The sequence below is a fragment of the Schistocerca cancellata genome, chromosome 2 (assembly GCF_023864275.1).
Source record: "Schistocerca cancellata isolate TAMUIC-IGC-003103 chromosome 2, iqSchCanc2.1, whole genome shotgun sequence".
Lineage (NCBI taxonomy): Eukaryota > Metazoa > Arthropoda > Insecta > Orthoptera > Acrididae > Schistocerca > Schistocerca cancellata.
Genome location: NC_064627.1, coordinates 90,809,558 through 90,831,025, shown reverse-complemented (window position 1 = coordinate 90,831,025; position 21,468 = coordinate 90,809,558).

Genomic DNA, 21,468 nt, shown 5'->3' with positions numbered 1-21,468 from the left:
CTATTAGAAGAGTTACTCCTCTTGTAAATAAGTCGACATTTTGCTTTTTGTATTCAATATCGATGCAATTTCTGTGTTTCATCGTTGATTTGAAGGTCCAAGGGATACAGTAAACCTGCAATGGTGCATCGGAATCTAATACTGCTGTCCCAGGAAAGGCTCAAAGCACGAACTATTAGAAGAGTTACTCCTCTTGTAAATAAGTCGACAATTTGCCTTTTGTATTTCGTATCGATGCAATTTCTGTGTTTCATCGTTGATTTGAAGGTCCAAGGGATACAGTAATCCTGCAATGGTGCATCGTAATCTAATACTCCTGTCCCAGGAAAGGCTCAAAGCACGAACTATTTGGAGAGTTACTCCTCTCTCAAATAAGTCGACATTTTGAATTTTGTATTCAATATCGATGCAATTTCTGTGTTTCATCGTTGATTTGAAGGTCCAAGGGATACAGTAAACCTGCAATGGTGCATCGGAATCTAATACTGGTGTCCCAGGAAAGCCTCAATGCACGAACTATTAGAAGAGTTACTCCTCTTGTAAATAAGTCGACATTTTGCCTTTTGTATTAAATATCGATGCAATTTCTGTGTTTCACCGTTGATTTGAAGGTCCAAGTGATACAGTAAACCTGCAATGGTGCATCGGAATCTAATACTGCTGTCCCATGAAAGGCTCAAAGCACGAACTATTGGAAGAGTTACTCCTCTTATAAATAAGTCGACATTTTGCCTTTTGTATTCAATATCGATGCAATTTCTGTGTTTCATCGTTGATTTGAAGGTCCAAGGGATACAGTAATCCTGCAATGGTGCATCGGAATCTAATACTGCTGTCCCAATAAAGGCTCAAAGCACGAACTCTTAGAAGAGTTACTCCTCTCTTAAATAAGTCGACATTTTGCCTTTTGTTTTCAATATCGATGCAATTTCTGTGTTTCATCGTTGATTTGAAGGTCCAAGGGATACAGTAAACCTGCAATGGTGCATCGGAATCTAATACTGCAGTCCCAGGAAAGGCCCAAAGCACGAAGTGTTTGAAGAGTTACTCCTCTGAAAATAAGTCGACACTATGCATTTTGTATTCAATATCGATGCAATTTCTGTGTTTCATCGTTGATTTGGTGGTCCAAGGGATACAGTAAACCTGCAATGGTGCATCGGAATCTAATATTGCTGCCCCAGCAAAGGCTCAAAGCATGAACTATTAGAAGAGTTACTCCTCTTACAAATAAGTCGTCATTTTGCCTTTTGTTTTCAATAACGATGCAATTTCAGTGTTTCATCGTTGATTTGAAGGTCCAAGGGATACAGTAAACCTGCAATGGTGCATCGGAATCTAATACTGGTGTCCCAGGAAAGCCTCAAACACGAACTATTGGAAGAGTTACTCCTCTTGTAAATAAGTCGACATTTTGCCTTTTGTATTCAATATCGATGCAATTTCTGTGTTTCATCGTTGATTTGAAGATCCAAGGGATACAGTAAATTTGCAATGGTGCATCGGAATCTAATACTGCTGTCCCAGGAAAGGCTCAAAGCACGAACTATTAGAAGAGTACTCCTCTTGTAAATAAGTCGACGTTTTGCCTTTTGTATTCAATATCGATGCAATTTCTGTGTTTCATCGTTGATTTGAAGGTCCAAGGGTTACAGTAAACCTACAATGGTGCATCGGAATCTAGTACCGCTGTCCCAGGAAAGGCTCAAAGCACGAACTATTATAAGAGTTACTCCTCTTGTAATGAAGTCGACATTTTGCCTTTTGTAATCAATATCGATGCAATTTCTGTGTTTCATCGTTGATTTGAAGGTCCAAGGGATACAGTAACCTGCAATGGTGCATCGGAATCTAATACTGCTGTCCCAGGAAAGGCTCAAAGACGAAGTACTAGAAGAGTTACAGCTCTTATAAATAAGACGACATTTTGCCTTTTGTATTCAATATCGATGCAATTTCTGTGTTTCATCGTTGATGTGAAGGTCCAAGGGATACAGTAAACCTGCAATGGTGCATCGGAATCTAATACTGCTGTCCCAGGAAAGGCTCAAAGCACGAACTATTGGAAGAGTTACTCCTCTTGTAAATAAGTCGACATTTTGCCTTTTGTATTCAATATCGATGCAATTTCTGTGTTTCATCGTTGATTTGAAAGTCCAAGGGATACAGTAAACCTGCAATGGTGCATCGGAATCTAATACTGCTGTCCCAGGAAAGGCTCAAAGCACGAACTATTAGAAGAGTTACTCCTCTTGTAAATAAGTCGACATTTTGTCTTTTGTATTCAACATCGATGCAATTTCTGTGTTTCATCGTTGATTTGAAGGTCCAATGGCTACAGTAAACCTGCAATGGTGCATCGGAATCTAATACTGCTGTCCCAGGAAAGGCTCAAAACACAAACTATTAGAAGAGTTACTCCTCTTATAAATAAGTCAAAATTTTGCATTTTGTATTCAATATCGATGCAATTTCTGTGTTTCATCGTTGATTTGAAGGTCCAAAGGATACAGTAAACCTGCAATGGTGCATCGGAATCTAATACTGCTGTCCCAGGAAAGGCTCAAAGCACGAACTATTTGAAGAGTTACTCCCCTTGTAAATAAGTCGACATTTTGCCTTTTGTATTCAATATCGATGCAATTTCTGTATTTCATCGTTGATTTGAAGGTCCAAGGGATACAGTAAACCTGCAATGGTGCATCGGAATCTAATATTGCTGCCCCAGGAAACGCTCAAAGCACGAAATATTAGAAGAGTTACTCCTCTTGTAAATAAGTCGACATTTTGCCTTTTGTATTCAATAACGATGCAATTTCTGTGTTTCATCGTTAATTTGAAGGTCCAAGGGATACAGTAAACCTGCAATGGTGCATCGGAATCTAATACTGGTGTCCCAGGAAAGCCTCAAATCACGAACTATTAGAAGAGTTACTCCTCTTGTAGATAAGTCGACATTTTGCTTTTTGTATTCAATATCGATGCAATTTCTGTGTTTCATCGTTAATTTGAAGGTCCAAGGGATACAGTAAACCTGCAATGGTGCATCGGAATCTAATACTGCTGTCCCAGGAAAGGCTCAAAGCACGAACTATTAGAAGAGTTACTCCTCTTGTAAATAAGTCGACATTTTGCCTTTTGTATTTCATATCGATGCAATTTCTGTGTTTCATCGTTGATTTGAAGGTCCAAGGGATACAGTAATCCTGCAATGGTGCATCGTAATCTAATACTCCTGTCCCAGGAAAGGCTCAAAGCACGAACTATTTGGAGAGTTACTCCTCTCTCAAATAAGTCGACATTTTGCCTTTTGTATTCAATATCGATGCAATTTCTGTGTTTCATCGTTGATTTGAAGGTCCAAGGGATACAGTAAACCTGCAATGGTGCATCGGAATCTAATACTGGTGTCCCAGGAAAGCCTCAATGCACGAACTATTAGAAGAGTTACTCCTCTTGTAAATAAGTCGACATTTTGCCTTTTGTATTAAATATCGATGCAATTTCTGTGTTTCACCGTTGATTTGAAGGTCCAAGTGATACAGTAAACCTGCAATGGTGCATCGGAATCTAATACTGCTGTCCCAGGAAAGGCTCAAAGCACGAACTATTGGAAGAGTTACTCCTCTTATAAATAAGTCGACATTTTGCCTTTTGTATTCAATATCGATGCAATTTCTGTGTTTCATCGTTGATTTGAAGGTCCAAGGGATACAGTAATCCTGCAATGGTGCATCGGAATCTAATACTGCTGTCCCAATAAAGGCTCAAAGCACGAACTATTAGAAGAGTTACTCCTCTCTTAAATAAGTCGACATTTTGCCTTTTGTATTCAATATCGATGCAATTTCTGTGTTTCATCGTTGATTTGAAGGTCCAAGGGATACAGTAAACCTGCAATGGTGCATCGGAATCTAATACTGCGGTCCCAGGAAAGGCCCAAAGCACGAAGTGTTTGAAGAGTTACTCCTCTGAAAATAAGCCGACACTATGCATTTTGTATTCAATATCGATGCAATTTCTGTGTTTCATCGTTGATTTGGTGGTCCAAGGGATACAGTAAACCTGCAATGATGCATCGGAATCTAATATTGCTGCCCCAGCAAAGGCTCAAAGCATGAACTATTAGAAGAGTTACTCCTCTTACAAATATGTCGTCATTTTGCCTTTTGTATTCAATAACGATGCAATTTCAGTGTTTCATCGTTGATTTGAAGGTCCAAGGGATACAGTAAACCTGCAATGGTGCATCGGAATCTAATACTGGTGTCCCAGGAAAGCCTCAAACACGAACTATTGGAAGAGTTACTCCTCTTGTAAATAAGTCGACATTTTGCCTTTTGTATTCAATATCGATGCAATTTCTGTGTTTCATCGTTGATTTGAAGATCCAAGGGAAACAGTAAATTTGCAATGGTGCATCGGAATCTAATACTGCTGTCCCAGGAAAGGCTCAAAGCACGAACTATTAGAAGAGTTACTCCTCTTATAAATAAGTCGACGTTTTGCCTTTTGTATTCAATATCGATGCAATTTCTGTGTTTCACCAGTGATTTGAAGGTCCAAGTAATACAACAAACCTGCAATGGTGCATCGGAATGTAATACTGCTGTCCCAGGAAAGGCTCAAAGCACGAACTATTGGAAGAGTTACTCCTCTTATAAATAAGTCGACATTTTGCCTTTTGTATTCAATATCGATGCAATTTCTGTGTTTCATCGTTGATTTGAAGGTCCAAGGGATACAGTAATCCTGCAACGGTGCATCGGAATCTAATACTCCTGTCCCAGGAAAGGCTCAAAGCACGAACTATTAGAAGAGTTACTCCTCTCTTAAATAAGTCGACATTTTGCCTTTTGTATTCAATATCGATGCAATTTCTGTGTTTCACCGTTGATTTGAAGGTCCAAGTGATACAGGAAAACCCTCAATGGTGGATCGGAATCTAATACTGCTGTCCCAGGAAAGGCTCAAAGCACGAACTATTGGAAGAGTTACTCCTCTTGTAAATAAGTCGACATTTTGCCTTTTGTATTCAAAATCGATGCAATTTCTGTGTTTCATCGTTGATTTCAAGACCCTAGGGATACAGTAACCCTGCAATGGTGCATCGGAATCTAATACTGCTGTCCCAGGAAAGGCTCAAACACGAACTATTAGAAGAGTTACTCCTCTTATAAATAAGTCGACATTTTGCCTTTTGTATTCAATATCGATGCAATTTCTGTGTTTCATCGTTGATTTGAAGGTCCAAGGGATACAGTAACCTGCAATGGTGCATCGGAATCTGATACTGCTGTCCCAGGAAAGGCTCAAAGCACGAAGTACTAGAAGAGTTACAGCTCTTATAAATAAGACGACATTTTGCCTTTTGTATTCAATATCGATGCAATTTCTGTGTTTCATCGTTGATTTGAAGGTCCGAGGGATACAGTATACCTGCAATGGTGCATCGGAATCTAATACTGCTGTCCCAGGAAAGGCTCAATGCACGAACTATTGGAAGAGTTACTCCTCTTGTAAATAAGTCGACATTTTGTCTTTTGTATTCAACATCGATGCAATTTCTGTGTTTCATCGTTGATTTGAAGGTCCAATGGCTACAGTAAACCTGCAATGGTGCATCGTAATCTAATACTCCTGTCCCAGGAAAGGCTCAAAGCACGAACTATTTGGAGAGTTACTCCTCTCTCAAATAAGTCGACATTTTGCCTTTTGTATTCAATATCGATGCAATTTCTGTGTTTCATCGTTGATTTGAAGGTCCAAGGGATACAGTAAACCTGCAATGGTGCATCGGAATCTAATACTGGTGTCCCAGGAAAGCCTCAATGCACGAACTATTAGAAGAGTTACTCCTTTTGTAAATAAGTCGACATTTTGCCTTTTGTATTAAATATCGATGCAATTTCTGTGTTTCACCGTTGATTTGAAGGTCCAAGTGATACAGTAAACCTGCAATGGTGCATCGGAATCTAATACTGCTGTCCCAGGAAAGGCTCAAAGCACGAACTATTGGAAGAGTTACTCCTCTTATAAATAAGTCGACATTTTGCCTTTTGTATTCAATATCGATGCAATTTCTGTGTTTCATCGTTGATTTGAAGGTCCAAGGGATACAGTAAACCTGCAATGGTGCATCGTAATCTAATACTGCTGTCCCAGGAAAGGCTCAAAGCACGAACTATTGGAAGAGTTACTCCTCTTATAAATAAGTCGACATTTTGCCTTTTGTATTCAATATCGATGCAATTTCTGTGTTTCATCGTTGATTTGAAGGTCCAAGGGATACAGTAAACCTGCAATGGTGCATCGGAATCTAATACTGCGGTCCCAGGAAAGGCCCAAAGCACGAAGTGTTTGAAGAGTTACTCCTCTGAAAATAAGTCGACACTTTGCATTTTGTATTCAATATCGATGCAATTTCTGTGTTTCATCGTTGATTTGGTGGTCCAAGGGATACAGTAAACCTGCAATGGTGCATCGGAATCTAATATTGCTGCCCCAGCAAAGGCTCAAAGCATGAACTATTAGAAGAGTTACTCCTCTTACAAATAAGTCGTCATTTTGCCTTTTGTTTTCAATAACGATGCAATTTCAGTGTTTCATCGTTGATTTGAAGGTCCAAGGGATACAGTAAACCTGCAATGGTGCATCGGAATCTAATACTGGTGTCCCAGGAAAGCCTCAAACACGAACTATTGGAAGAGTTACTCCTCTTGTAAATAAGTCGACATTTTGCCTTTTGTATTCAATATCGATGCAATTTCTGTGTTTCATCGTTGATTTGAAGATCCAAAGGATACAGTAAATTTGCAATGGTGCATCGGAATCTAATACTGCTGTCCCAGGAAAGGCTCAAAGCACGATCTATTAGAAGAGTACTCCTCTTGTAAATAAGTCGACGTTTTGCCTTTTGTATTCAATATCGATGCAATTTCTGTGTTTCATCGTTGATTTGAAGGTCCAAGGGATACAGTAACCTGCAATGGTGCATCGGAATCTAATACTGCTGTCCCAGGAAAGGCTCAAAGCACGAACTATTGGAAGAGTTACTCCTCTTATTAATAAGTCGACATTTTGCCTTTTGTATTCAATATCGATGCAATTTCTGTGTTTCATCGTTGATTTGAAGGTCCAAGGGATACAGTAATCCTGCAATGGTGCATCGGAATCTAATACTGATGTCCCAATAAAGGCTCAAAGCACGAACTATTAGAAGAGTTACTCCTCTCTTAAATAAGTCGACATTTTGCCTTTTGTATTCAATATCGATGCAATTTCTGTGTTTCATCGTTGATTTGAAGGTCCAAGGGATACAGTAAACCTGCAATGGTGCATCGGAATCTAATACTGCGGTCCCAGGAAAGGCCCAAAGCACGAAGTGTTTGAAGAGTTACTCCTCTGAAAATAAGTCGACACTATGCATTTTGTATTCAATATCGATGCAATTTCTGTGTTTCATCGTTGATTTGGTGGTCCAAGGGATACAGTAAACCTGCAATGATGCATCGGAATCTAATATTGCTGCCCCAGCAAAGGCTCAAAGCATGAACTATTAGAAGAGTTACTCCTCTTACAAATAAGTCGTCATTTTGCCTTTTGTATTCAATAACGATGCAATTTCAGTGTTTCATGGTTGATTTGAAGGTCCAAGGGATACAGTAAACCTGCAATGGTGCATCGGAATCTAATACTGGTGTCCCAGGAAAGCCTCAAACACAAACTATTGGAAGAGTTACTCCTCTTGTAAATAAGTCGACATTTTGCCTTTTGTATTCAATATCGATGCAATTTCTGTGTTTCATCGTTGATTTGAAGATCCAAGGGATACAGTAAATTTGCAATGGTGCATCGGAATCTAATACTGCTGTCCCAGGAAAGGCTCAAAGCACGAACTATTAGAAGAGTTACTCCTCTTGTAAATAAGTCGACGTTTTGCCTTTTGTATTCAATATCGATGCAATTTCTGTGTTTCATCGTTAATTTGAAGGTCCAAGGGATACAGTAAACCTGCAATGGTGCATCGGAATCTAATACTGCTGTCCCAGGAAAGGCTCAAAGCACGACCTATTAGAAGAGTTACTCCTCTTATAAATAAGTCGACATTTTGCCTTTTGTATTCAATATCGATGCAATTTCTGTGTTTCATCGTTGATTTGAAGGTCCAAGGGATACAGTAATCCTGCAACGGTGCATCGGAATCTAATATTCCTGTCCCAGGAAAGGCTCAAAGCACGAACTATTAGAAGAGTTACTCCTCTCTTAAATAAGTCGACATTTTGCATTTGTATTCAATATCGATGCAATTTCTGTGTTTCACCGCTGATTTGAAGGTCCAAGTGATACAGTAAAACCCTCAATGGTGGATCGGAATCTAATACTGCTGTCCCAGGAAAGGCTCAAATCGAACTATTTGAAGAGTTACTCCTCTGAAAATAAGTCGACATTTTGCATTTTGTACTCAAAATCGATGCAATTTCTGTGTTTCATCGTTGATTTCAAGGTCCAAGGGATACAGTAACCCTGCAATGGTGCATCGGAATCTAATACTGCTGTCCCAGGAAAGGCTCAAACACGAACTATTAGAAGTGTTACTCCTCTTATAAATAAGTCGACATTTTGCCTTTTGTATTCAATATCGATGCAATTTCTGTGTTTCATCGTTGATTTGAAGGTCCAAGGGATACAGTAACCTGCAATGGTGCATCGGAATCTAATACTGCTGTCCCAGGAAAGGCTCAAAGCACGAAGTACTAGAAGAGTTACAGCTCTTATAAATAAGACGACATTTTGCCTTTTGTATTCAATATCGATGCAATTTCTGTGTTTCATCGTTGATTTGAAGGTCCAAGGGATACAGTAAACCTGCAATGGTGCATCGGAATCTAATACTGGTGTCCCAGGAAAGCCTCAATGCACGAACTATTAGAAGAGTTACTCCTCTTGTAAATAAGTCGACATTTTGCCTTTTGTATTAAATATCGATGCAATTTCTGTGTTTCACCGTTGATTTGAAGGTCCAAGTGATACAGTAAACCTGCAATGGTGCATCGGAATCTAATACTGCTGTCCCAGGAAAGGCTCAAAGCACGAACTATTAGAAGAGTTACTCCTCTTATAAATAAGTCGACGTTTTGCCTTTTGTATTCAATATCGATGCAATTTCTGTGTTTCACCAGTGATTTGAAGGTCCAAGTAATACAACAAACCTGCAATGGTGCATCGGAATGTAATACTGCTGTCCCAGGAAAGGCTCAAAGCACGAACTATTGGAAGAGTTACTCCTCTTATAAATAAGTCGACATTTTGCCTTTTGTATTCAATATCGATGCAATTTCTGTGTTTCATCGTTGATTTGAAGGTCCAAGGGATACAGTAATCCTGCAACGGTGCATCGGAATCTAATACTCCTGTCCCAGGAAAGGCTCAAAGCACGAACTATTAGAAGAGTTACTCCTCTCTTAAATAAGTCGACATTTTGCCTTTTGTATTCAATATCGATGCAATTTCTGTGTTTCACCGTTGATTTGAAGGTCCAAGTGATACAGGAAAACCCTCAATGGTGGATCGGAATCTAATACTGCTGTCCCAGGAAAGGCTCAAAGCACGAACTATTGGAAGAGTTACTCCTCTTGTAAATAAGTCGACATTTTGCCTTTTGTATTCAAAATCGATGCAATTTCTGTGTTTCATCGTTGATTTCAAGACCCTAGGGATACAGTAACCCTGCAATGGTGCATCGGAATCTAATACTGCTGTCCCAGGAAAGGCTCAAACACGAACTATTAGAAGAGTTACTCCTCTTATAAATAAGTCGACATTTTGCCTTTTGTATTCAATATCGATGCAATTTCTGTGTTTCATCGTTGATTTGAAGGTCCAAGGGATACAGTAACCTGCAATGGTGCATCGGAATCTAATACTGCTGTCCCAGGAAAGGCTCAAAGCACGAAGTACTAGAAGAGTTACAGCTCTTATAAATAAGACGACATTTTGCCTTTTGTATTCAATATCGATGCAATTTCTGTGTTTCATCGTTGATTTGAAGGTCCGAGGGATACAGTATACCTGCAATGGTGCATCGGAATCTAATACTGCTGTCCCAGGAAAGGCTCAATGCACGAACTATTGGAAGAGTTACTCCTCTTGTAAATAAGTCGACATTTTGTCTTTTGTATTCAACATCGATGCAATTTCTGTGTTTCATCGTTGATTTGAAGGTCCAATGGCTACAGTAAACCTGCAATGGTGCATCGTAATCTAATACTCCTGTCCCAGGAAAGGCTCAAAGCACGAACTATTTGGAGAGTTACTCCTCTCTCAAATAAGTCGACATTTTGCCTTTTGTATTCAATATCGATGCAATTTCTGTGTTTCATCGTTGATTTGAAGGTCCAAGGGATACAGTAAACCTGCAATGGTGCATCGGAATCTAATACTGGTGTCCCAGGAAAGCCTCAATGCACGAACTATTAGAAGAGTTACTCCTTTTGTAAATAAGTCGACATTTTGCCTTTTGTATTAAATATCGATGCAATTTCTGTGTTTCACCGTTGATTTGAAGGTCCAAGTGATACAGTAAACCTGCAATGGTGCATCGGAATCTAATACTGCTGTCCCAGGAAAGGCTCAAAGCACGAACTATTGGAAGAGTTACTCCTCTTATAAATAAGTCGACATTTTGCCTTTTGTATTCAATATCGATGCAATTTCTGTGTTTCATCGTTGATTTGAAGGTCCAAGGGATACAGTAAACCTGCAATGGTGCATCGTAATCTAATACTGCTGTCCCAGGAAAGGCTCAAAGCACGAACTATTGGAAGAGTTACTCCTCTTATAAATAAGTCGACATTTTGCCTTTTGTATTCAATATCGATGCAATTTCTGTGTTTCATCGTTGATTTGAAGGTCCAAGGGATACAGTAAACCTGCAATGGTGCATCGGAATCTAATACTGCGGTCCCAGGAAAGGCCCAAAGCACGAAGTGTTTGAAGAGTTACTCCTCTGAAAATAAGTCGACACTTTGCATTTTGTATTCAATATCGATGCAATTTCTGTGTTTCATCGTTGATTTGGTGGTCCAAGGGATACAGTAAACCTGCAATGGTGCATCGGAATCTAATATTGCTGCCCCAGCAAAGGCTCAAAGCATGAACTATTAGAAGAGTTACTCCTCTTACAAATAAGTCGTCATTTTGCCTTTTGTTTTCAATAACGATGCAATTTCAGTGTTTCATCGTTGATTTGAAGGTCCAAGGGATACAGTAAACCTGCAATGGTGCATCGGAATCTAATACTGGTGTCCCAGGAAAGCCTCAAACACGAACTATTGGAAGAGTTACTCCTCTTGTAAATAAGTCGACATTTTGCCTTTTGTATTCAATATCGATGCAATTTCTGTGTTTCATCGTTGATTTGAAGATCCAAGGGATACAGTAAATTTGCAATGGTGCATCGGAATCTAATACTGCTGTCCCAGGAAAGGCTCAAAGCACGATCTATTAGAAGAGTACTCCTCTTGTAAATAAGTCGACGTTTTGCCTTTTGTATTCAATATCGATGCAATTTCTGTGTTTCATCGTTGATTTGAAGGTCCAAGGGATACAGTAACCTGCAATGGTGCATCGGAATCTAATACTGCTGTCCCAGGAAAGGCTCAAAGCACGAACTATTGGAAGAGTTACTCCTCTTATTAATAAGTCGACATTTTGCCTTTTGTATTCAATATCGATGCAATTTCTGTGTTTCATCGTTGATTTGAAGGTCCAAGGGATACAGTAATCCTGCAATGGTGCATCGGAATCTAATACTGATGTCCCAATAAAGGCTCAAAGCACGAACTATTAGAAGAGTTACTCCTCTCTTAAATAAGTCGACATTTTGCCTTTTGTATTCAATATCGATGCAATTTCTGTGTTTCATCGTTGATTTGAAGGTCCAAGGGATACAGTAAACCTGCAATGGTGCATCGGAATCTAATACTGCGGTCCCAGGAAAGGCCCAAAGCACGAAGTGTTTGAAGAGTTACTCCTCTGAAAATAAGTCGACACTATGCATTTTGTATTCAATATCGATGCAATTTCTGTGTTTCATCGTTGATTTGGTGGTCCAAGGGATACAGTAAACCTGCAATGATGCATCGGAATCTAATATTGCTGCCCCAGCAAAGGCTCAAAGCATGAACTATTAGAAGAGTTACTCCTCTTACAAATAAGTCGTCATTTTGCCTTTTGTATTCAATAACGATGCAATTTCAGTGTTTCATGGTTGATTTGAAGGTCCAAGGGATACAGTAAACCTGCAATGGTGCATCGGAATCTAATACTGGTGTCCCAGGAAAGCCTCAAACACAAACTATTGGAAGAGTTACTCCTCTTGTAAATAAGTCGACATTTTGCCTTTTGTATTCAATATCGATGCAATTTCTGTGTTTCATCGTTGATTTGAAGATCCAAGGGATACAGTAAATTTGCAATGGTGCATCGGAATCTAATACTGCTGTCCCAGGAAAGGCTCAAAGCACGAACTATTAGAAGAGTTACTCCTCTTGTAAATAAGTCGACGTTTTGCCTTTTGTATTCAATATCGATGCAATTTCTGTGTTTCATCGTTAATTTGAAGGTCCAAGGGATACAGTAAACCTGCAATGGTGCATCGGAATCTAATACTGCTGTCCCAGGAAAGGCTCAAAGCACGACCTATTAGAAGAGTTACTCCTCTTATAAATAAGTCGACATTTTGCCTTTTGTATTCAATATCGATGCAATTTCTGTGTTTCATCGTTGATTTGAAGGTCCAAGGGATACAGTAATCCTGCAACGGTGCATCGGAATCTAATATTCCTGTCCCAGGAAAGGCTCAAAGCACGAACTATTAGAAGAGTTACTCCTCTCTTAAATAAGTCGACATTTTGCATTTGTATTCAATATCGATGCAATTTCTGTGTTTCACCGCTGATTTGAAGGTCCAAGTGATACAGTAAAACCCTCAATGGTGGATCGGAATCTAATACTGCTGTCCCAGGAAAGGCTCAAATCGAACTATTTGAAGAGTTACTCCTCTGAAAATAAGTCGACATTTTGCATTTTGTACTCAAAATCGATGCAATTTCTGTGTTTCATCGTTGATTTCAAGGTCCAAGGGATACAGTAACCCTGCAATGGTGCATCGGAATCTAATACTGCTGTCCCAGGAAAGGCTCAAACACGAACTATTAGAAGTGTTACTCCTCTTATAAATAAGTCGACATTTTGCCTTTTGTATTCAATATCGATGCAATTTCTGTGTTTCATCGTTGATTTGAAGGTCCAAGGGATACAGTAACCTGCAATGGTGCATCGGAATCTAATACTGCTGTCCCAGGAAAGGCTCAAAGCACGAAGTACTAGAAGAGTTACAGCTCTTATAAATAAGACGACATTTTGCCTTTTGTATTCAATATCGATGCAATTTCTGTGTTTCATCGTTGATTTGAAGGTCCAAGGGATACAGTAAACCTGCAATGGTGCATCGGAATCTAATACTGGTGTCCCAGGAAAGCCTCAATGCACGAACTATTAGAAGAGTTACTCCTCTTGTAAATAAGTCGACATTTTGCCTTTTGTATTAAATATCGATGCAATTTCTGTGTTTCACCGTTGATTTGAAGGTCCAAGTGATACAGTAAACCTGCAATGGTGCATCGGAATCTAATACTGCTGTCCCAGGAAAGGCTCAAAGCACGAACTATTGGAAGAGTTACTCCTCTTATAAATTTTGCATTTTGTATTCAATATCGATGCAATTTCTGTGTTTCATCGTTGATTTGTAGGTCCAAGGGATACAGTAAACCTGCAATGGTGCATCGGAATCTAATACTGCTGTCCCAGGAAAGGCTCAAAGCACGAACTATTTGAAGAGTTACTCCCCTTGTAAATAAGTCGACATTTTGCCTTTTGTATTCAATATCGATGCAATTTCTGTATTTCATCGTTGATTTGAAGGTCCAAGGGATACAGTAAACCTGCAATGGTGCATCGGAATCTAATATTGCTGCCCCAGGAAACGCTCAAAGCACGAACTATTAGAAGAGTTACTCCTCTTACAAATAAGTCGACATTTTGCCTTTTGTATTCAATAACGATGCAATTTCTGTGTTTCATCGTTAATTTGAAGGTCCAAGGGATACAGTAAACCTGCAATGGTGCATCGGAATCTAATACTGCTGTCCCAGGAAAGCCTCAAATCACGAACTATTAGAAGAGTTACTCCTCTTGTAAATAAGTCGACATTTTGCTTTTTGTATTCAATATCGATGCAATTTCTGTGTTTCATCGTTGATTTGAAGGTCCAAGGGATACAGTAAACCTGCAATGGTGCATCGGAATCTAATACTGCTGTCCCAGGAAAGGCTCAAAGCACGAACTATTAGAAGAGTTACTCCTCTTGTAAATAAGTCGACAATTTGCCTTTTGTATTTCATATCGATGCAATTTCTGTGTTTCATCGTTGATTTGAAGGTCCAAGGGATACAGTAATCCTGCAATGGTGCATCGTAATCTAATACTCCTGTCCCAGGAAAGGCTCAAAGCACGAACTATTTGGAGAGTTACTCCTCTCTCAAATAAGTCGACATTTTGAATTTTGTATTCAATATCGATGCAATTTCTGTGTTTCATCGTTGATTTGAAGGTCCAAGGGATACAGTAAACCTGCAATGGTGCATCGGAATCTAATACTGGTGTCCCAGGAAAGCCTCAATGCACGAACTATTAGAAGAGTTACTCCTCTTGTAAATAAGTCAACATTTTGCCTTTTGTATTAAATATCGATGCAATTTCTGTGTTTCACCGTTGATTTGAAGGTCCAAGTGATACAGTAAACCTGCAATGGTGCATCGGAATCTAATACTGCTGTCCCAGGAAAGGCTCAAAGCACGAACTATTGGAAGTGTTACTCCTCTTATAAATAAGTCGACATTTTGCCTTTTGTATTCAATATCGATGCAATTTCTGTGTTTCATCGTTGATTAGAAGGTCCAAGGGATACAGTAATCCTGCAATTGTGCATCGGAATCTAATACTGCTGTCCCAGGAAAGGCTCAAAGCACGAACTATTAGAAGAGTTACTCCTCTCTTAAATAAGTCGACATTTTGCCTTTTGTATTCAATATCGATGCAATTTCTGTGTTTCATCGTTGATTTGAAGGTCCAAGGGATACAGTAAACCTGCAATGGTGCATCGGAATCTAATACTGCGGTCCCAGGAAAGGCCCAAAGCACGAAGTGTTTGAAGAGTTACTCCTCTGAAAATAAATCGACACTATGCATTTTGTATTCAATATCGATGCAATTTCTGTGTTTCATCGTTGATTTGGTGGTCCAAGGGATACAGTAAACCTGCAATGGTGCATCGGAATCTAATATTGCTGCCCCAGCAAAGGCTCAAAGCATGAACTATTAGAAGAGTTACTCCTCTTACAAATAAGTCGTCATTTTGCCTTTTGTTTTCAATAACGATGCAATTTCAGTGTTTCATCGTTGATTTGAAGGTCCAAGGGATACAGTAAATTTGCAATGGTGCATCGGAATCTAATACTGCTGTCCCAGGAAAGGCTCAAAGCACGAACTATTAGAAGAGTACTCCTCTTGTAAATAAGTCGACGTTTTGCCTTTTGTATTCAATATCGATGCAATTTCTGTGTTTCACCAGTGATTTGAAGGTCCAAATGATACAACAAACCTGCAATGGTGCATCGGAATCTAATACTGCTGTCCCAGGAAAGGCTCAAAGCACGAACTATTGGAAGAGTTACTCCTCTTGTAAATAAGTCGACATTTTGTCTTTTGTATTCAACATCGATGCAATTTCTGTGTTTCATCGTTGATTTGAAGGTCCAATGGCTACAGTAAACCTGCAATGGTGCATCGGAATCTAATACTGGTGTCCCAGGAAAGCCTCAAACACGAACTATTGGAAGAGTTACTCCTCTTGTAAATAAGTCGACATTTTGCCTTTTGTATTCAATATCGATGCAATTTCTGTGTTTCATCGTTGATTTGAAGATCCAAGGGATACAGTAAATTTGCAATGGTGCATCGGAATCTAATACTGCTGTCCCAGGAAAGGCTCAAAGCACGAACTATTAGAAGAGTACTCCTCTTGTAAATAAGTCGACGTTTTGCCTTTTGTATTCAATATCGATGCAATTTCTGTGTTTCACCAGTGATTTGAAGGTCCAAGTGATACAACAAACCTGCAATGGTGCATCGGAATCTAATACTGCTGTCCCAGGAAAGGCTCAAAGCACGAACTATTGGAAGAGTTACTCCTCTTGTAAATAAGTCGACATTTTGTCTTTTGTATTCAACATCGATACAATTTCTGTGTTTCATCGTTGATTTGAAGGTCCAATGGCTACAGTAAACCTGCAATGGTGCATCGGAATCTAATACTGCTGTCCCAGGAAAGGCTCAAAACACAAACTATTAGAAGAGTTACTCCTCTTATAAATAAATCAAAATTTTGCATTTTGTATTCAATATCGATGCAATTTCTGTGTTTCATCGTTGATTTGTAGGTCCAAGGGATACAGTAAACCTGCAATGGTGCATCGGAATCTAATACTGCTGTCCCAGGAAAGGCTCAAAGCACGAACTATTTGAAGAGTTACTCCCCTTGTAAATAAGTCGACATTTTGCCTTTTGTATTCAATATCGATGCAATTTCTGTATTTCATCGTTGATTTGAAGGTCCAAGGGATACAGTAAACCTGCAATGGTGCATCAGAATCTAATATTGCTGCCCCAGGAAACGCTCAAATCACGAACTATTAGAAGAGTTACTCCTCTTACAAATAAGTCGACATTTTGCCTTTTGTATTCAATAACGATGCAATTTCTGTGTTTCATCGTTAATTTGAAGGTCCAAGGGATACAGTAAACCTGCAATGGTGCATCGGAATCTAATACTGTTGTCCCAGGAAAGCCTCAAATCACGAACTATTAGAAGAGTTACTCCTCTTGTAAATAAGTCGACATTTTGCTTTTTGTATTCAATATCGATGCAATTTCTGTGTTTCATCGTTGATTTGAAGGTCCAAGGGATACAGTAAACCTGCAATGGTGCATCGGAATCTAATACTGCTGTCCCAGGAAAGGCTCAAAGCACGAACTATTAGAAGAGTTACTCCTCTTGTAAATAAGTCGACAATTTGCCTTTTGTATTTCATATCGATGCAATTTCTGTGTTTCATCGTTGATTTGAAGGTCCAAGGGATACAGTAATCCTGCAATGGTGCATCGTAATCTAATACTCCTGTCCCAGGAAAGGCTCAAAGCACGAACTATTTGGAGAGTTACTCCTCTCTCAAATAAGTCGACATTTTGAATTTTGTATTCAATATCGATGCAATTTCTGTGTTTCATCGTTGATTTGAAGGTCTAAGGGATACAGTAAACCTGCAATGGTGCATCGGAATCTAATACTGGTGTCCCAGGAAAGCCTCAAAGCACGAACTATTAGAAGAGTTACTCCTCCTGTAAATAAGTCGACATTTTGCCTTTTGTATTAAATATCGATGCAATTTCTGTGTTTCACCGTTGATTTGAAGGTCCAAGTGATACAGTAAACCTGCAATGGTGCATCGGAATCTAATACTGCTGTCCCAGGAAAGGCTCAAAGCACGAACTATTGGAAGAGTTACTCCTCTTATAAATAAGTCGACATTTTGCCTTTTGTATTCAATATCGATGCAATTTCTGTGTTTCATCGTTGATTTGAAGGTCCAAGGGATACAGTAATCCTGCAATGGTGCATCGGAATCTAATACTGCTGTCCCAATAAAGGCTCAAAGCACGAACTATTAGAAGAGTTACTCCTCTCTTAAATAAGTCGACATTTTGCCTTTTGTATTCAATATCGATGCAATTTCTGTGTTTCATCGTTGATTTGAAGGTCCACGGGATACAGTAAACCTGCAATGGTGCATCGGAATCTAATACTGCGGTCCCAGGAAAGGCCCAAAGCACGAAGTGTTTGAAGAGTTACTCCTCTGAAAATAAGTCGACACTATGCATTTTGTATTCAATGTCGATGCAATTTCTGTGTTTCATCGTTGATTTGGTGGTCCAAGGGATACAGTAAACCTGCAATGGTTTATCGGAATCTAATATTGCTGCCCCAGCAAAGGCTCAAAGCATGAACTATTAGAAGAGTTACTCCTCTTACAAATAAGTCGTCATTTTGCCTTTTGTTTTCAATAACGATGCAATTTCAGTGTTTCATCGTTGATTTGAAGGCCCAAGGGATACAGTAAACCTGCAATGGTGCATCGGAATCTAATACTGGTGTCCCAGGAAAGCCTCAAACACGAACTATTGGAAGAGTTACTCCTCTTGTAAATCAGTCGACATTTTGCCTTTTGTATTCAATATCGATGCAATTTCTGTGTTTCATCGTTGATTTGAAGATCCAAGGGATACAGTAAATTTGCAATGGTGCATCGGAATCTAATACTGCTGTCCCAGGAAAGGCTCAAAGCAGGAACTATTAGAAGAGTACTCCTCTTGTAAATAAGTCGACGTTTTGCCTTTTGTATTCAATATCGATGCAATTTCTGTGTTTCACCAGTGATTTGAAGGTCCAAGTGATACAACAAACCTGCAATGGTGCATCGGAATCTAATACTGCTGTCCCAGGAAAGGCTCAAAGCACGAACTATTGGAAGAGTTACTCCTCTTATAAATAAGTCGACATTTTGCCTTTTGTATTCAATATCGATGCAATTTCTGTGTTTCATCGTTGATTTGAAGGCCCAAGGGATACAGTAATCCTGCAATGGTGCATCGGAATCTAATACTCCTTTCCCAGGAAAGGCTCAAAGCACGAACTATTAGAAGAGTTACTCCTCTCTTAAATAAGTCGACATTTTGCCTTTTGTATTCAATATCGAAGCAATTTCTGTGTTTCACCGTTGATTTGAAGGTCCAAGTGATACAGTAAACCCTCAATGGTGGATCGGAATCTAATACTGCTAACCCAGGAAAGGCTCAAAGCACGAACTATTTGAAGAGTTACCCCTCTGAAAATAAGTCGACATTTTGCATTTTGTATTCAAAATCGATGCAATTTCTGTGTTTCATCGTTGAATTCAAGGTAAAAGGGATACAGTAACCCTGCAATGGTGCATCGGAATCTAATACTGCTGTCCCAGGAAAGGCTCAAACACGAACTATTAGAAGAGTTACTCCTCTTATAAATAAGTCGGGATTTTGCATTTTGTATTCAATATCGATGCAATTTCTGTGTTTCATCGTTGATTTGAATGTCCAAGGGATACAGTAAACCTGCAATGGTGCATCGGAATCTAATACTGCTGTCCCAGGAAAGGATAAAACTACGAACTATTAGAAGAGCTACTCCTCTTGTAAATAAGTCGAAATTTTGCCTTTTGTATTCAATATCGATGCAATTTCTGTGTTTCATCGTTGATTTGAAGGTCCAAGGGATACAGTAAGCCTGCAATGGTGCATCGGGATTTAATACTGCTGTCCCAGGAAAGGCTCAAAGCACGAACTATTAGAAGAGTTACTCCTCTTGTAAATAAGTCGACATTTTGCCTTTGGTGTTCAATATCGATGCAATTTCTGTGTTTCATCGTTGATTTGAAGGTCCAAGGGATACAGTAAACCTGCAATGGTGCATCGGAATCTAATACTGCTGTCCCAGGAATGGCTCAAAACACAAACTATTAGAAGAGTTACTCCTCTTATAAATAAGTCGACATTTTGCTTTTTGTAATCAATATCGATGCAATTTCTGTGTTTCATCGTTGATTTGAAGGTCCAAGGGATACAGTAAACCTGCAATGGAGCATCGGAATCTAATACTGCTGTCCGAGGAAAGGCTCAAAGAACGAACTATTAGAAGAGTTACTCCTCTTGTAAATAAGTCGACATTTTCCTTTTGTATTCAATATCGATGCAATTTCTGTGTTTCATCGTTGATTAGAAGGTCCAAGAGATACAGTAAACCAGCAATGGTGCATCGGAATCTAATACTGCTGTCCCAGGAAAGGCTCAAAGCACGAACTATTAGAAGAGTTACTCCTCTCTTAAATAAGTAGACATTTTGCCTTTTGTATTCAATATCGATGCAATTTCTGTGTTTCATCGTTGATTTGAAGGTCCAAGGGATACAGTAAACCTGCAATGGTGCATCGGAATCTAATACTGCGGTCCCAGGAAAGGCCCAAAGCACGAAGTGTTTGAAGAGTTACTCCTCTGAAAACAAGTAGACACTATGCATTTTGTATTCAATGTCGATGCAATTTCTGTGTTTCATCGTTGATTTGGTGGTCCAAGGGATACAGTAAACCTGCAATGGTGCATCGGAATCTAATATTGCTGCCCCAGCAAAGGCTCAAAGCATGAACTATTAGAAGAGTTACTCCTCTTACAAATAAGTCGTCATTTTGCCTTTTGTATTCAATAACGATGCAATATCAGTGTTTCATCGTTGATTTGAAGGTCCAAGCGATACAGTAAACCTGCAATGGTGCATCGGAATCTAATACTGGTGTCCCAGGAAAGCCTCAAACACGAACTATTGGAAGAGTTACTCCTCTTGTAAATAAGTCGACATTTTGCCTTTTGTATTCAATATCGATGCAATTTCTGTGTTTCATCGTTGTTTTGAAGATCCAAGGGATACAGTAAATTTGCAATGGTGCATCGGAATCTAATACTGCTGTCCCAGGAAAGGCTCAAAGCACGAACTATTAGAAGAGTTACTCCTCTTGTAAATAAGTCGACGTTTTGCCTTTTGTATTCAATATCGATGCAATTTCTGTGTTTCACCAGTGATTTGAAGGTCCAAGTGATACAACAAACCTGCAATGGTGCATCGGAATGTAATACTGCTGTCCCAGGAAAGGCTCAAAGCACGAACTATTGGAAGAGTTACTCCTCTTATAATTAAGTCGACATTTTGCCTTTTGTATTCAATATCGATGCAATTTCTGTGTTTCATCGTTGATTTGAAGGTCCAAGGGATACAGTAATCCTGCAATGGTGCATCGGAATCTAATACTCCTGTCCCAGGAAAGGCTCAAAGCACGAACTATTAGAAGAGTTACTCCTCTCTTAAATAAGTCGAAATTTTGCCTTTTGTATTCAATATCGATGCAATTTCTGTGTTTCACCGTTGATTTGAAGGTCCAAGTGATACAGTAAACCCTCAATGGTGGATCGGAATCTAATACTGCTGTCCCAAGAAAGGCTCAAATCACGAACTATTTGAAGAGTTACTCCTCTGAAAATAAGTCGACATTTTGCATTTTGTATTCAAAATCGATGCAATTTCTGTGTTTCATCGTTGATTTCAAGGTCCAAGGGATACAGTAACCCTGCAATGGTGCATCGGAATCTAGTACTGCTGTCCCAGGAAAAGCTCAAACACGAACTATTAGAAGAGTTACTCCTCTT